This window comes from Siniperca chuatsi, linkage group LG21 (genome assembly GCF_020085105.1).
Source record: "Siniperca chuatsi isolate FFG_IHB_CAS linkage group LG21, ASM2008510v1, whole genome shotgun sequence".
Taxonomy (NCBI): Eukaryota; Metazoa; Chordata; class Actinopteri; order Centrarchiformes; family Sinipercidae; genus Siniperca; species Siniperca chuatsi.
In genome coordinates this window covers 11,996,225-12,014,070 of record NC_058062.1, presented here as the reverse complement: position 1 = coordinate 12,014,070, position 17,846 = coordinate 11,996,225, and the positions used below count along the sequence as shown (strand labels likewise).

Below are 17,846 nucleotides of genomic sequence, written 5' to 3'. Positions count from 1 at the left end.
CTGCTCCACATATTTAGGTTCACCTGTTTAGTGTGAGAACACTGCTCCATTATTTTAGGGGTTCATTGCGCGCACATCTCTCACCCTCAAAACGGACTCATTAAAATGTACGCCTTTATGAGTTATGACATGTCCTTACCCTGACGTCGCCATACACCTGCAGTGCCAGGTGTCCACAGACCATTCACAGAGCCTTGACCTGCCATAAGTTGTGAAAGACCAGGTGCAGAAAAGGAAATGAACAGTGTGGATACAGTGACCATAGAAAGCAACTAGTCCACCCACCTCTCCTACAGTGAGGCTATTCAGGTGAGAGTAAATCTGACTCCATAACTTTGCCCACAGGGGGGGCTGTCATTGGTGCAAGCTGCTGCTACCTGACACATGGCATGTATAAAAGATCAACTCTATGCTGCGGTTAATACACAGAAAGATTTGGATGATGTTCATTTGAGTGGAACCTACAGGTGCATGTGATCACTCCTTATATGGCCAGGGTCACATGAGAGAAGTGTTTGTACCTGTTCTGCATGCATGTGGCATTCTTTGAATACTGTGAAGTGATGGCATTGCATTCATAGTAGGAGTGTGTTCATGCAAGTTATCTGATGAAGCGTCCACCTTCACAAGGATGAAGCGTCCACCTTCATCCTTCAACTCTCGCTCCTCACTCCTCAATCCCGTCCACTTCCTTAGCAATGAAGAATTCCACCTATTGTTGGGGCAGGGCACAGAGCCCCACTATATGTCTGTATACAGCGCAGCGCACAGACCAAGTACCCCCCCCCCCATCCAATTCAGCACCTCCCACACACCCCCTCCATTAAAAATCTTCTCCAAACAAGACCCCCTTTCTCCACTGAAGAGGGACCCTCTGTCTAATGCCAAGTGACTCTCATGGCCAGCATTGACGGTGGGACACTTGCTTCACAAAAGGAGCTGAAGTGTCAAATAAACTCGGTCAGAGCCCCCGACACACAAGAATTCCTTTATCTGGCACCCTGGGAGGCAGACAAAGACAGACTTTGTGTCAGTGAGCAGGCCTTGACTAAACACTGGGGCTTTTTTTTAAACTCCTCACAACTTCTGCCTCTTCTTCGTCCTCCTCCTTTTGTCGTTTGGACTGTGGAGCGGGAGCATGTCTGTTGACGTGACCCCGCTCGCCCAGCATCTGTCCTGCACACTGCCAACATCACCCCCTGTGCTGTGTAAGCACCATATAAACACAGATACACCCCATGCACGCCTACTCTCACACACCCGCTTCTCTCACTCACTCAGACGATCCGTTAGACATCAAAGCAGCCAGAGTATTTCAGTATATTCACTCTTTTTGGGATACTTTTGTTTATGTCTTGGTCCATAGCTGAGAATAGCAAAGCAGGAATTTGCTTTCTCACAGGGCTGAGTGTGCTGGCTGAGCTGTCATATGATATGCTTGTGGTGAACCGCAGCAGAGAGCCATATACACACCAGGGTCAGACTCACTAACTACCCTGTATTTACTCCACTCAACATTTCCTAGGAACTTTCTCATCACTTTACCCAGTTTTGTGTTAAGATTCAGCTGTATTGTCATCTGCTTTATACATGTTAAATTAGCTAATTTCAGAGCTCCTCACACCTGCAGATGATGTTGTTAGATGATTAACACCAGTTTCCATTACCTTAAAATGTTACCTGGACAAATAAGGTTAACACACACTTCAGACTAAACGGACAAAAATTCTTTCCACACTAGTGGTGTAATGCAATGATTCTATAGAGCTCTATAGTCTGCTCCTTGATGTTAAAAACCTAGTCTGTATGGAAGCAAGCCCAAACGGCTGGAAAATTACCTCATACAGCGTTGAGACAAGAAAATGTTGTGGCCCAGAGCTGGAACTGGCCGGCCCCAGTGATAGACATGTGCATCAGGCCCCCAGGCATGCTAATACAGGCTTGCCAGAGAGCGATAGTCCCCAGCACAGTGGTTAAGGTAAACAGATCGAGTTGCTGTGGTCGAGCGTGCTAATGGTGTGTTTATGAGCTTAAGTTGAGTGGTGATTTATCATGTCCAAACTCAAGTCTCACCTTGGGTTCCTGGCCTTGATTGAGCTCAGTACCTGGTGTGTGTGTGTGTGTGTGTGTGTTTGTAGGTGACATTGCACACAGGTGACAACACTGACTGAGCAGCATGACCTCCTGCTGAACTGTATCTCGCTGTCATGACCGTTTTCAACCACTGAAGGGAAATGGAAAGCAATAGAGACATTTATTGCGCATTAATTACACCATGTTTTTGTAGCAAATGTGCCCTCAGCATTACCTCATCAGGTCTACAGGGCACCAAGCTCAAATTCCAGGAAAGTATCCTTCCATCATTAGTGTCAGATAACCTTTTAATGAGGTCCAAGCTGTTGTGTATCCTCTCATATAGAGCACCATTTACACTCCGTTTGTGTGGGTATGTGTGTTTAGAATGGGCTCTAAAGTTTGTCTGAACAGGAGAACTGTCATTTATTAGTAGTGCAGGAACAATGGGGAGCTTGTCTCCGGGGTGGTGGGGGCAAGAGGGGGGCCAGAGGGGGCCGGTGGAGCCAGGGGAGGGTGGCCTGAGATTGGGCAGCAGCCTCTGACCAAGAACAAGCCCCTGTCTGATGGAGAGAACTGCTGACCCTTCCTGAGTAAAATGGCACCTTTGTTTTGAGGTGTATGTGTTTGTGCCTATGTGTTTATGTGTGTGTGAGAGGGAGAAGGAGAGAGGTTTTGAAAAGCAGGGCACACTGTGTAAAGTGTTGGGTTTTTTTTTTCAGCGCTTTGGTGATTTTCCCTCCATTTGTTTTTTTCTCTTAGCTGCGAGTTTTGTGATAGATTCTCACAGCACTCAGCTTTAAGGAAAATGTGTAAGAATTAATTGACACAAAAGCTCTTTCATAATATGTCATTTTGTAAGCGATTATCTCCTCAGAATCTGCCCAGAATTTTAAAAAATATTATAGCTGAAATGCACAATGTTGTCAGCTTTGAGGAGATACTCTTTAAGACCTTTTACTTTCAAAAATGCTAAACAGAGTTGTCCAATACTCCCATCATAGAGCAAGCGCCTTCAATAATACACAGCAGAGTAGCATGTCTATCATGCTACACAAAGCTATAGACCTCTGTGATGCCATGACACCAGACCACTGCTTCAGACTAATTAGCTATTTTGTGTTTTCCTGTGGCCTGTTGCTACAGTCTGCGTGGTGCTTTCTTCCTACTGGCCTACCGACAATTGTCTCCTCTCTTTCTAAGGATGCTCATGAGGGAGAGAAGCTTTGTTTAAACACCGGGGGGCAGGGGGCTAGAGTAAATGCTGGTGGGTAATGGCAGGAGATTGCTAATTTCCTACAGGGAAACCTCAACTTAGAGGGTGGTGTTCGTGTGTGTGTGTGTAAAGGAGGGTGTTATCCTGCTTTGGGAGTTATCAGGAAGTGGGAGGCTGAGAGAGACAGACAGCTTGTGCTTGAGTGAGAGTGTGGCAGGGTGCTTTAGAGGAAGTGGTGAACATGAGTGGGGGATTCTTCAAAATGATGCCTTCTGGGTCTAACACTAAAGCTTGTCCTCTTTGATAAACCTCCCTCTGCACCTGGTGTTTAGACCTTTTAACTTAACTCCTTGCTGTATGGCCTGCTGTTCCCTATTGGTGGATAAAATCTGGTATACTTCCTCTGACTTTCATTTAAATCCTGCTATCCCTTCTGTCCTTGAACTCCTGTGTAAGCACAGCCACACTGAACTCTGCAGGAATATAGAAGAAAGACAGCATAGGAGAAGATGGAGAGCATAGAAAGGTTTCCCCAACATTCCCTTGACACACACACACACACACACACAGAGCCAACAGCAAAGACACACAGTGCAGCACAGGGGCATCTCTGTCGGCCTGGACACAGACAGACAGCACTCCATCCAACCTCAGCCACAGGAAGGCTGCGAGCACCACCCACCTCACTACAAGGACACTATGGATCTGCATAGGAGCAGTGAATAAGAGATGCTAAGAACAAGCTGAAACTCTGCTAGTTACACTGGAACACATGCAGATGAGGAAGCCACTGTGAGGGTTTGCAGTGTAGAAGTGTATTCTGTGTAGAAGTGTATTATGTAGCACAGGCTTGACTTCACATGCACAATACAGAGGAAGTGCATCTAATGTGTTTACATTTTTGCAATTCTTCCCAATTGTGAAACTGTAATTTCACTCACTAGCACATGTCAATGGATGCTTTTTTTTTTATACGTGTGCCTATGAATACCCCAAGTGTATGGTGGTGGACCATCAGGTGTCTTCTTGACCTGCCTTGCACGCAAAAAAATCAAAATAATCATGCGATGCTTTAAATACCAAACATTCCTTCTCCTGTTTTCTCTCAAACTGAACTCACTTGTTCTTTTCATGCTCTCATTTTGGAGGGAAAATTCCTCCCTTTGTGTTCAGCTCTCACAAATGTCACATTCCACTGAACCTATGACCATATTCGGCCTTTACTTTGCTGGGTGTGGGTTGCCATGGCAACATCACTGCGTTGCAACGAAGCACACCTACACAAGTACGGCATCCTCATTCAGCAGTTGGTTCTTTACTTTTTTTTCCGTTCAAGCCACTCTTTCACTCCTCTTCCCTTTTCTTTCGTATTCAGTGGGGAGGATAAAGGAGACATTTTCAGTGTGAAGAGGAGCGTGAAATTTCCTGAGTGACCTCCCCGGGACACAGCAGACCACCAGGCTCCTCAGACAACTGTGTGTGTGCGTTAAATCCTGCACTTGTGTAGGAGAGCCGTGTGACACTGATATCTTTTAGTGCATGTATGTTTTTTATTTTCTTTGTCTTAAGGAGACTGAATGAGGTCGAGGTACACCCGTTTACGCATAACATGTGCAATTAAGTTGGATTGTTAATTGTCCTGACATTTAGACAGTGCACACAAATTATCATGTCACATAAAAGCTATAGGCTGGGTAACTGGGAGGCAGATGCTCCTATGTTTGCCCTGAGCTTCTGACAGACATGCTGCGGAAGTGGAGAAGTGGCTGTCAGTGTCCCTGACTAGAAGCACATATAAGCATACAGTGCCAAAGTGCTGTAATGATAGCTAAAACGACTGGAGGCTGTCCAGACAACAGGCTGTCATCGCAGGGCATCACTCATTCAGCAGACTGTGGAAAAGAGACAGGCATTCATGTTCCTCGTCGGCTGTTGCTGATTGGATTTTGTGTCACATTGAAGAGGATTCAAATCTTATGACTATCAATATGGTTTTATGACAAAAAAAACGACACTGAGTCATTTTTGTCTCTGTAAAATCTTTATTTTGTAACAAAAAAATGACATTGAGAAATGGTGGCTATGTTTTTTTACAATCTTGATTTTTGGAGTTGTGCATATGTGAGACTCTGCTGCACCCTTGTGGACAAGGTATGCAGTAACAGAATAATTGTTTACTGGGCTGTATTTCTTCTGTTGGCCACTAAAGATCTGTGGTGCTAATTGAAAGCCTTAGGACATGAAGGATGTTTTTCTTCTCCAGTAAGCTGTTTGTGTTTACAAAAATGCCAGTGTAACTGTTAACAATGTCAGTTATACTCAAGTTAATCAAGCCTAAATTACTCAGGCTATAATCAAAATTCCTCTTTTAAACTAAATTTACTTTATGCTGTCCCTGTGATATTTGATATTAAATACAAAATCCACAACTATTAAAACAAATTGGCTTGTTGAAAATTCAACAAAATTGAACACTGAAATTAAAAAAGGAATCTAATCATTGTTTATTGAAAAGATGTAGGTTTAATCCCTTTTCCATTTACCTATTCTTGCCATCTCTTTATAAATCCTTACCTACCAACACTTATAAGATTAATCAGAATACTGCTGTACAGTATGTACAACTTGTGCGACTTCTCACGCCATTGTAAGGATGTCTCCCGAAACCGTGTACACTTCTCAGTGCATTTGCGTCACTTGTCATTAATGTGTGTCCACATTTCAGAAATCCAACCTTGAAATATGAACTACATATTTTTTTCTGAAAAACAAATGATACATTTGACAAGGTTTTTGTAAAGTCTTAAAAAAACTAACTTATGAAATATCAGTCAAGTTTTGACTACCTCTTTTATCTTTTCTAAATGTTATATAAACAGGTTGCATAGTTAATGAGACTTTTGTTTCTCAGCATCTTCAATGCAACTGTGGGAGGAAAAGAATGTATCAGGCTGACATATGTATTTAACGCTTTTCCAATTGTACTGAAAATGGAAAGTAAGCAGCTTGACTAAAATATATGCAAAAGGTTAAAATAGGTTCAGAAATACTATTTTATATTTAAATATTTTGGGTAGATTTATGTATTGCCTTATAAGGTGGGTAAAGTCTTTTGGAGTTGTTTCTTCAAAGAACAGTACGCCATTAGGTTTTGTACCTTCAAATAGTTTAGTTTTTTATGTTTAGATAGATAGAGATCATAATGATGACATTCAGTTTGGGTGAGTGTTTTAATACTTTTAGTGACATTTTTTTACACAAAAAAATGCAAAAGGACAGCAGGGCCAAGTTGTTTCCTCCCTCTAACTGCATACCTTTAAGCAACAAAAGCATGTCACTGTCTTCAAACACCACTAGAGGTCAGTGTTTGATCCTTGTCCGGAGACATACTGGAAGACTCCACTGCTTACTTACTGTAACATACAGTACAGTGTAATACAATATATGGGTCTGGTTGTCAAATATTGATATGTTATTTCCTCAGTGGCATGAAAGAAACCCTTTTTTCAATTTCATATCTCAGTGGACAAACACTTAGAGGTGTGTACTGTGTAGAACATATGTTGAGGTCAAACCATTTTCATGTACAATGCTCACTATACCTGCCTGCTTTTCTGCTCTTGGCTTGCATATAACAGCAGAGCTTCATTCTTTTCTTGGTTTGTACAATATAACCATGCTATAGTTGACTACATTACCCACAAGGTGTCACTCTTGCATAGTACTGTGAATAGGTAGTCAATGTGCTCTACAGTAGATAGAGTAGTTTTCTACTTTAGTTTTCTTAGATATCCACAGTGATGATATTTACAAATTCTTTGATTAGCATTTGACTGTAACTTGTTACTGTTTAAAATTCAGAAGTGAAAGAAATTTTTAGAATCTAAGTACAAGAAACACTACATATTTCTGTTGCTTTACTAAAAGTTGTTTCACAGATTACTTTAGAGACTTATATTTCAATATGTTTAATTTTTAAATTAGTAAGTACAGTTAAGCTGCTATTACGTGTATAGTGCACTCAGCACACTTCTGTTAGTCACTAGATGGCAATGTGGTAACATGAAATATGATTCCCCCCTCTGAAAGGTAAGGGCTACTTTGCATTTCGAAATAACCCTGTGGTCTATGGAGTAATGGATGTAGATTGGCATTATCATTGTCTTATTGCCCCTCATTCTTGCTCATCTCCCTTTGAAGATCAAAGTGGCCTTGTGCCTCTGTGTGTACCGACACTGATAAACCCAGAGTGAACTTCAATAAAGCCAACTGTTCACTTTGTGCATCTGTTGCTCCAAACCCTTTTCTGGCCTTACAAGTTGAAATGCTGTTGATCCAGCAGTATCACTCATTGTGCAGCATTTCATGTTGACTGCTCAAAGTAAATCGACACACAAGAGATCTCAGAATAATTTCAGAAAAGTTGGGACTAACTTTAAATGTATGGTGGTGTAGCTCAGCAAGAAAAAACAGAAGAGCTAAACAGCAATGTGAAAACAGCAAAAAAAACCCCATCAGAAACCAGTCTGGTTGCTGGCTGTTTGAATCATGATATGGAAACTTGGCAAGCTCTTTGTTGGCTTCACTCCTCCTCTGTGAACTTCAGACATTGCAGAACACAGAGAATGAATGAGAGAAAGATACAGGTGACTTGGTTAAGGAACAGGTGGGGCAGCTTATGATTGGGTGACAGTAATAGCACGAGTATAATGCCACTTACAGTTCCCACAGGTGTCCTGTATGTGTGTGTCATAATACTATTTCAGGTATATGTTGTGCACATTATGACCAGGCCTAAGTGGTAGTTCATAATTACTTTTATTATTGTTTCATGCATGTGGTTGAACTTATAAAACTTACAAAAAGCAAAGTTTTCTATACATTCAGACTGCTAATTCAACTCATCCTAACCACTGTTGGAATATAACAGTTTTATTTCATCTGCTCCTGATTCAGCTCTTTTGAATGAATTTCCTTTTGAACATTGAATATCACAGTTACTTTTAAGAGCTCTGCTGCTCGTTTCGGAAGGCCTGGTCTTCCGTTTCCTCTCGGTGTGTACACTACATTGTTGAATGTTGACCAATTTGCTTTCAGCAAATCAGATTTCAGAGAATGTAGTTATTCGTTGGAGATATTGGGAAAGAGTGTCATGGGAAAAAGTTGTAATCATAAGTGAATCGTTCATCTGTGTATTGTGTAACTGTGTGCAAATGCAGTGTGTTTGATATAAATTGTTTGACTGCACACACGGTTCATGCATCCGTACCATATTTCATGCGTGCACATGTGCAGTACGGCGACATAAGGTATAGGTTGTGTATGAGTACAGTGTGTGTGTACTTTACACACATAGCCACACCTCTTTCACTGGTACAAGTGTATGTCAGGTTATCCATAATCTACAGCTAATCAGATTTCTCCTTTTGGGTTTGTCACTAAGGGGACTTTAGCCACCTTGTAGAGCCATGCTACGAAGTTATGCACACACACAACCTTCTGCATAACCTTTTGTAATATTTCATACACTGTGTGCAGTTCCTCCGGATCTCTTATCTACTCCTTGCTTTCTTACTCAAAACCAAAATCAAATTCCAAACTGTGGGCTTATCAGAGCTGTTGTGCACTGTTTGCTTCTGCTCCTGTTATTTTTTCTTTTCTTTTCTATTTAATCTCAGTGAAAGTGCAAGCTTGTTGTAAATGCAAGTTTACTTTCAGGTTTTTGTGGAGAGTGTGTTGACATTAGCACCTGCGTCAAATCTTGCATTTTCAGAGTGGCATTGCTAACCCACAACAGAAGTCAATGGTTGCAACACTGCTCCCAGCTGCTTATCTTTCCCATCTCTTCTAAGATGTCCAGAATTACTAATCTCTTCATAATAATCGATCATCTAAAACCTTCAGCAGCTTTTGATAACAGTTACCGCGGGCTAGCCGAGCTGAGGACCTGACCAGACGTGTCCAAGGCAGGCAAGCAGGTACTGTAGGAGCTCACTTGCTTTTAGGGAAGAGATCCATGTTTTTCTCAAGCTGTTGTTTATTGCAGACAATATGTTGAGGCATGGCAGAGTGGGTAGAGTGAGCAAGTCAAGGTGGAGCTTTAGTAGAGATACAGAGGAGGAAGTCTGGGTGTATATCTGTCTAGTCGACAGCTCAGGTAAACCTCCGTCTACTGTTGAAGTTAATCATTGACTCTGGACTCTGTCTTTCCGTTCTTTGCAGGCAAGTAAGGCTTTAGGAAAACATTTGTTCATTAGCTGCATTTTTCACATTTGAAACATCTGAATGCATATGCTGCCTATTCTATTAACCACATTTTGTAGCAGTGCAATAAAGCATTACATACTGAGCCTTTCCCTATAACTATTTCTTATGGTTCTGTGTCTTTGCTCCCTGTGGTTGACGTTAATGGGGTGTTGTTGGTGGCAGCAGCTCATTTACAGACCTTCTTAATGTTCGTAGCACTCCCACCTCTCTCTGCTCAACACTGTTTCACCCTTCCACTGGGTAACCTTCACTACAACACTGGGCCTCCGTGGGTAACATTGGAAATACCCCAATTAGAAACCAGGGGAAACCCTAGCGCAATGAAAATGAATAACTATGTCTTCCCCTTATGCTGCTACCCCCAATGGGTGCTGAAGCTCTCAATCAGCAGCAGCCTAAATGGGGTGCACGTGTGTTGGGGCATGGACAGCTGTAGAGAGTCTGTAGCTCAACTTGTAGCGTAGCTGGAGTAGACACATAGACACATGTGCATGCACACACGAACACCAACATATACACACAAGGAGGACATTAGCAATGGTGTGCGGCTGTTGTAAGCTTGGGTTTCAGTGTGGTGTAAGGAGGGGAGTTTGTGCGAGGTGGGTACGTATGTTTGTGTGTGTTCCTCTGTTCGTTTACAAAGCCTGCACTCCTCCACTGTAAACTTTGCCAACCTAGCCTCTTCCAGACATCTGTCTCTCCCTCTCACAAACACATATGCCTACGCCACCTTCTCAATTAATCCCCAAGTCCATACAAGCTGCAACTTGAAATCCAAACTCTGTCTCAAAATCTGTGCATATTAAAATGGGTAATCCACCTCCAAATATAATTATAGCTGTGACATTTCTAAAATCAGGATATACTGTATTAATTGTGCATTATGTGCACTGTGTGGCCTGTAAAGGCAGGGAGGTATGTAGAAGTATTGATGTCAAAGTAGCTGGTCTCATGTTTATTGTTACTCAGAGGCTTGAAGCAGAGCCCGGTGGCCTTGAGGACAGGACAAGGGTCACTCAGGTGAGGTTGGACTTTTCCACCCCTTCCAGAACTGCGGCGCCATGCATCAGACCAACTGGCTTGTGCTCTGGAGGGCTGAGTCCGGTCGAACCAGGGAGAAAAGGCAGAGAGCAGATTGCGAAAAGGTTTTGGAAAATGTGAGTGAAGTGGTCAGGGACCTGGTGGTTACTGATGGCAAGTTTCCCTCTTGCCAGCTGCCAGCTTATCGACTTTAATGATGTGAGCGAGTGATGGCCAGTCCCTCTGCCCCCTGGGTCTCCGTGTCCTTCATGCCCGCCAAGGCAGCAAGAATGGCAGCAGCACACCAATAAAGCCCCACATGGTACTGATTGAGATTATTATTGTAAGTATTAAAGTTCCCTTTCCCTCACTCGCGTTCAATCATTCACTGAATCATGAAGATCAAAGAAATTTAAACAGCCCAGCAGTTTGATAATCTTTATGCCTCAAATGTCTTGCTTAAGATTGCCTTAGTGTAGATTTCTTTAATCATCTCATGAACAAGTTTGCTAAAATGGTATAAACACTATCCTGGGGCTAAATTGCTTTTCCAATCAACAATTTTTTAATTCAACAATTAACTTTTCTTCATTTTTTTTTTTGCCTTGTTTTTGTGAAACCTTTACTGTGGGGCACCACAGGGCAAAATAATTTGCCAGCCCCCCCTCCTACTGTAATTTACATCCCACCCTCCCTATCACCTCCTTTCCTCCCCTCTCCTCCACTCTTTGACTGAGCTTTTTTGGAAGGAGCTCCAGGGGCAGCATTCATTTAAGAGTCAGATATAAACAGGCATTAAAAGGCAGCGTGGTCTTAATTAGCTGAAGCTGCTCATATGTTTGGTGTGATTGTGTAATGTTTATACTTCAGTATGTGTGTGTGAGTGAGTGTGTGCATGCTGAGTTTTATTGCCCTTTGTAATGTTGTAACGATGCTGAAGTGAGACGAGGAGAACATTCACACTGAGGCGGAAGACAAGCAGACGCCTGTCACAGTGACATTAATGACTGATAACTGTTAAAGTCACGGAGAAAAAGTTTAAACTTAGCTTTTGTAGCACCTATATACTGTATGTACCTTCGTGCAACATTATACTTACCCTAACATCACAAAACATGTTAGAAGTGAGAAAGAAGTGCCACTAATTTGTCTTTCCTCACAAACAAACGTCTTGCAGATTTGCAGAGTCTCTGATGTGTAACTTGGTTTTCTTATTGGATAGTTTTGTGAAAGGCAAGGTAGTGTAGTTTAAGCTGCTGTCTATGTGTGCGTATGTGTGTGCCAGAACCAATGATATACTTATCATAGCTTCCTCATCCTGACCGCAACTTCCTAGGTCTATATCTAGGATCCTGCAGCGATTATGAAAGCAACATAACTGTCTAGCTCCTCTTCTATAGAACTACCTGCCCCTGTGCTGTACAGTAAATCAATGACATTTGGCCCAGTCATAAAGGAGCTACAAAAGCCATAAAAACACCTTACAATGTCTGGGTTTCTGTAGTCAGGCTATTAAGCTGTAAAGCCCTATTGTAAAAATCTAGATTGAACCGATATAATTGAGGAGAGTGCAGCAAAGATGAAAAGGGCCTCGCTCAGTCATACTTTAATAAACCTACAGTGGGCTTGGTTTTTACCAGTAAGCACCAGGCAAAATTCTTTGAATTCCCCCGGCCTCACACCCTCACTCTACTTTTGCAGCCCTGCAACCAATACCTTTGGCTTGGGCTTGTTTGTGGTGTGCGGAGTGCGGAGAGGTTGATGCGTTCCTCAAATGAGCGAGTTGTTGCTTTTCTCCCTCCAGTTTAAAAAGATAGTCCAATGTACAAACTATAAAGTAAAATGAGTCTGTAGATAAGAAAGTATGTGGGCACATTTAACACAGACACACATTAATATTCAGCTACCGTGTAGGTGGGCCAGATCACACAACTGTCTGACCATACTGGAAGCCATCCGCATGTGTAAGTTTGGACGACCTGCCCTTTTCCTTTGTCCCTAACCTCCTCTATCTATCTTTCTATAATTGTGTCCCAGACCCAGACATGTCCATAAATAAACGGGGTCTCCCTCTCCTCAACCAGACCCAAGCCATGTTTATGTTCAGGCCTGTGTTGGGGGGGGCCATCTGGACCACTAGGCCTGCCTCACCGCTTCTCTCTGGGCTCAGGTGGAATCAAGATGTGCCACCAAACACCAGCATCTGCTTAATGGACTAACATAGGCTTAAAACATAACCATTGGGTCATTGGAGGTATATTTTTTTAAACTTTTATTGAAGATTAAACAATCCTTGACTCGTGTCCTGCACATTTTTGTTTTAACACTTTGTCGTCCTAGCAAAGCACTGAAAAACAAAACAGTCTGCTTTTAAAGTCACTGTAGTTTTATAGCTATTTACTCTGTATCTGAACCCACCGTGCATTAATACATTTTTTAAATGATCTATTATTGTAGGATGCCTCCCCTTTCTTAGATGAATACATGCACATATATGAACACATAATTAGTCCAGAATACAAAGGGTACCTTTTGGTCAGGGCCGTATAATCTTGCAGTTCCTCCTTTACGCTTACCTAATCTGTAAAGAAAGTGAGAGAAAATTTCAAGATAGACAGTGGAGGAGATTTTTGGTTTATTTACATTAGCTGGATGTGGTCTCCTGGTCTTCATTTCATTTGGTCCAGGAGCCAGGCTATTAAAACTAATGAACACTTATTACCCCGAGTTGGATCCCGAGCTCCTTGCTAAACATCCCTTCTGTAGCTGTTTGTTTTACTTGTACCTGATTATTCAAACAGAGCAGGAAAACATGTGGCTGAGCCTTTGCCTATGGTCTTTACAGGTTGTCTCATAAACAGTCTGATCTATGATATGTGATTGGACATGAGAGCCACATTTTTTATATAGCTTTTAGTTTTTACAGCAAACACGGCTGGGCTTCAGTTTTCTTCACTAATCATCTTGGACTGAATCCAGTAATCTGATGTCCTGTGTGTTGAATCATCAGGATACTATGTCTTTTTAGTGTTGAACACATTGCAGTTTTTATGAACCTAACTGTCTCTGTGCATTTTTATATCCCTCGTCTTGTTGCAGGGAATGACAGATTTTCTTGCTATGCTCTAATCAAGACATCTGCTTTGCAAATGTGAGGGCACATGGAGACTAGGATTCCTCAGAACACAGTTTGATGTATTGTGATGTTTAATACTGCTGACAAACATAATAGCATGTTTTTGTTTCTGAGAATTTCATTGCAGATGTAAAAATATGCATTTAAAAGTGTGCTACATTTACTCTGTCCAGGAGTAATATACAGTTTGTACTTTTGAACTTTAGAGGATATGCAGTGCTTCGAGTTCACAATGTAAAATCTGACAACACTTTCACCTTGTGGCCTTTTTATCATGGTTTCAACACCACCAGGATTTGCTTGCTTGATGGCTTTATAATTGTTTGCTGATCGCCAGGTGTCAGATTGAAGATTATAGCAACAACTGACAGATGCACTAGTGTAGCTACTCTCAGCGTGTGAGTGCATATGTCCACATGCTTATGTATTTATGTACATGACAGCTTCGATGTGTCACTGCAGATCAGTGGCAGCAGAGAGTGTTAGTGAATGACACCTGAGTGTGTATTTCTCTCCCCTCACTGAGACCTTTGTGCTGCCTAAATCGGCCCAAACAGCTCGGTATTGTTGAGGAAAGGAAAGCGCCCTTTCTTCTGACTCCTCTCCCAACACTTGTGGTTTTTAATATGATACGTGCATACGGAGAGCATGGTCAAATAAACAGCGTGTAAAGTTTCCCTGTGTCTGTACCAATCCATCAAAAAGAGATGGAGCTCAACTTTCATCCCCCTTCCTATACCACACTGCTTTACCCTCACCAAACCCCTCCCGCTATCCTGCAGCCCTTGTCATCTTCAGATGGAATTTCCCTAGAGTCAGAGTTGGCCATTTCTACTTGTTTTAACCTAATTAAATATTGTTAGTAGGCATACCACTTAATGGCACCTTTGTTTGTCAAATGCAAGATGAAAGAAAGGTGCACCTTTAAGAGAAAGGGGCAGAGAAAAGGAGAGGAGAGTTGGGCTTAGACAGAATGGAGTGATAAGCCTGAAAATGAGACGCAGATTGAGGGAAGGACAGACTGAAAGATAAAAAAAAGTCCTGTGACATTACCTCTGCACCCCTGAGGAGGAAGCATATCAGCCCTTCGCTGAAACCCTATATGGTGAAATTAAAAGGTAGGGCTTTATGAGCTGCTATGTCTAGGTCAAAGCAATGGTTCTAACGCTCTTGTATTACATTTCACTTAACATGCTATCATTGTAAAAATCTGTAATTAGATATTGAACACAAGGCACCACACCTATAAATCTAGCACGATTATAAAGGCCTGTGTTGGCTTGATACTTGGACTCCACCTATGTCAGTGGCACAGCTGGCACTCTGTGACTGTGTGTGTGTACTCACAGGTTATAGACTATATCAGTCCCTGTTGTATTTATTCATTCTAAAGCTTTGCTCTAAAGAGTTTGGAGATCTCACAACAGCACGAATCCTTCTTTTACAACCCTACGTTCCTTGTTTGTACTGAAAATCATAGAATATACTGGTAACTCAGCAAACAATGGAAAGAACAGATTAGAACATTACAGCATGACATGACGACAAAATATTTAGTACACGAGTGGGCCCTGGGCAGCTGTGTAAAGTAACATAAAGAAACAGAGCAGGAGAGATGTGAGCCAAGCACTGTGAGAGAACATCGAAGACAGGCCTATGGAAAGAGTTTCAGGTCCTCTGAGTGTCTTTACTGTAGCTACTGGTGGAGGAAATATTGAATCCTCACTGCAGGGGCCTTCCTCTGTTCTCTCCTGGAGAGAGGGTGCCTCTGAAGTGCCTGATAGCCCACGTTTTTCTTGGATGCCTCACAAAGTCTTTCCTCCTTCCCCCCACACATCTGAAGATGTATTTTTACCACAGAAAAGGTGACAAGGGTAATCCTTTGGTGTCCTGCCACCCCCCAACTGACCGTGTACTTCCTCTTTTTATTTTGCTTTCCCTCTCTTTCTTCACCCCCTCTTATCAGCTAATCCCTCCCTGTATATAACGGTCAATTAAGAAGCTTAGTTGAGAGAAAATGAGACCATTTTGGATGCATTGAATGTGTGTAAATGGGGAGGGGGGGGGGCATTGGTGACTGGCATTTGTGACTGGCCCTCCAACCAAAGAAAAGAGGGAAATGGAGCCTTTTGGTGGGATTCATTTATCAAAGGAGAGTCTGTGTCTGTTAGACATGGAGCTTTGAAAAGTGGCACAAAAACTGAGTTGAGAAATCTCACATACCCGGCTGGTTTTGTTACACAAGTGTGTAAATCAGGGATTTCGGACGTCACAATCAGACACTTTTGTAACTGTAGCATTGCTGACCTTAGCATTCCTGACCTTTGTCTTGGATGCAGAAAAAAATGGCACAGCAGCATCTTGCACAGCAAACACACACACACACACACACACACACACACACACAGTTTCTGATCTGCTTAATAAGATTAGACACAAATGACTTGGCTTATGATGTGGCAAAATAGTGTGATTAAAATCCATAGAATTATGGTTTTAATCACTATCTTTCACTATCATACAAGCATACAAAGTGATAACTAGCAATGATTTTGGTTGGATATTTTCTTATCCCTCTCAAACTAAGAAACTCATACTCAGCACACACTTTTTCAGCAGTATACGTACACCTAATCCACCTTAAGTTGAATGAGTGGCAGGCCATTTCTGCTGTGAAGTTTGAGATTCAGCTGGGGGTGAAAGAAATGTTTTCTGTGTACAAAACATAAACGAGATGTGCTTTGGAACAGACTCCGTGCTGTGCTGCTGGGAGAGGAGAGAAGAGGTGAGGGAGCGGGATGGGGGGGGGGGGTAATTGCCACATTAAGGGAAAGGAATTCAAAATAAATTTAATCTCCCAATCCCTTTCACCCCCCAAGAGGTTTACAGTGAGCATGCTCCGTCTTGTTATGAGACACAAGGAGAGTACAGAGAGGGTGAAATGGAGACGGTAAGAAAGAGGGCGAGGTTCTGGTCGAGGTAACCGACTGGCTCCCAACCAGGATGAACTTGTGTGGGAAGTTTCACACAGAAGGGGCAACTTTGTATGCAAAAGCTGTGTAGCCATGCTGTGGTTGTGTGTGTGAAGTAGCACTGATGACCTTTGCTGCCAAAGCCATGTTTGCATTTACTCTTCTCTGCTGGTGCCTTTTCCACAGGGCCTCACGCTATAGCTGAATAATGTCATCAAGACCCAGGAGCATGTTTTCACCCTAACCAAACACACTACACCAGCTAATTGCACTGACTGGCACATCTTCAAGAAAAGGAAGTAGAAGTGGAGGGAGTGTGGACATCATTAAAATCAGCTGCTAATGTGTTTGGTTGGACTTTAAACTTGCCAATTCTGGGGTCACGATAGAGGATGATTGAATACCAGACCTTTAGCTAACCAAAGGCTTTCTTAAAGGTCCAGTGTGTAACATTTAGGAGGAGCTACTGGCAGAAATGGAATATAATATTTATAAGTATGTTTTCATTAGTGTATAATATCACCTGAAAATAAGAATCTTTGTGTTTTCATTACCTTAGAATAAGTCCTTTATATGTGCATAGGGAGCGGGGCACCTTCCACGGAAGCAGCTATGTTGCACCGCCATGTTTCTACAGAAGCCCAGAATGGACAAACCAAACTGGCTCTAGACAGAGCTGTTCTCGTTTTTCATGAGGTTCGCAGCCACCATAGTTTCTCCTACGCGCTTGGAAGAGGAGGGTGATGCGAGCAGTATTCAAATGGTTGCAACTAGATGCCACTTAATCCTACACACTGCTCCTTTAAGCACAAATTCTCCCTTGTGATGGTCCCATTTTTCCATCATCTAGGGACTTGCTAAATAAGCATTTGCTGTCTTGGAAGTCACTTCATTCTGTTCTTTTTCTGAAAATAACTTAAGGTGAGTGGATCGCCCAAAGCCGCGGTGAGGCTGTGTCAGCTTGTGAGGTGCAGAAGCAGGGTTAAAGGCCTGCTGGATTCTACTGTATGTCATCCTGTGGTTTGGGCTCTCACTAGGACATATGGTGTGGTGTATTTTTATAATGTAATCATTCCACCTCCTGCAACAACACCGTTAAAACTTTCTGCATGCTGGGGCAAGAATTCAGTCAAGAGCCCTGCTGACCCAGACACAGCAGAGC

General features: G+C 42.4%; 1 long non-coding RNA gene across 10 annotated transcripts in view; it reads left to right on the top strand.

Moving 5' to 3' along the window:
- The window catches only part of LOC122869115, a 63,967-nt gene that overhangs the window by 13,546 nt on the left and 32,575 nt on the right, over nucleotides 1-17,846 (top strand). The gene's annotated exons all lie outside the window — the stretch shown is intronic.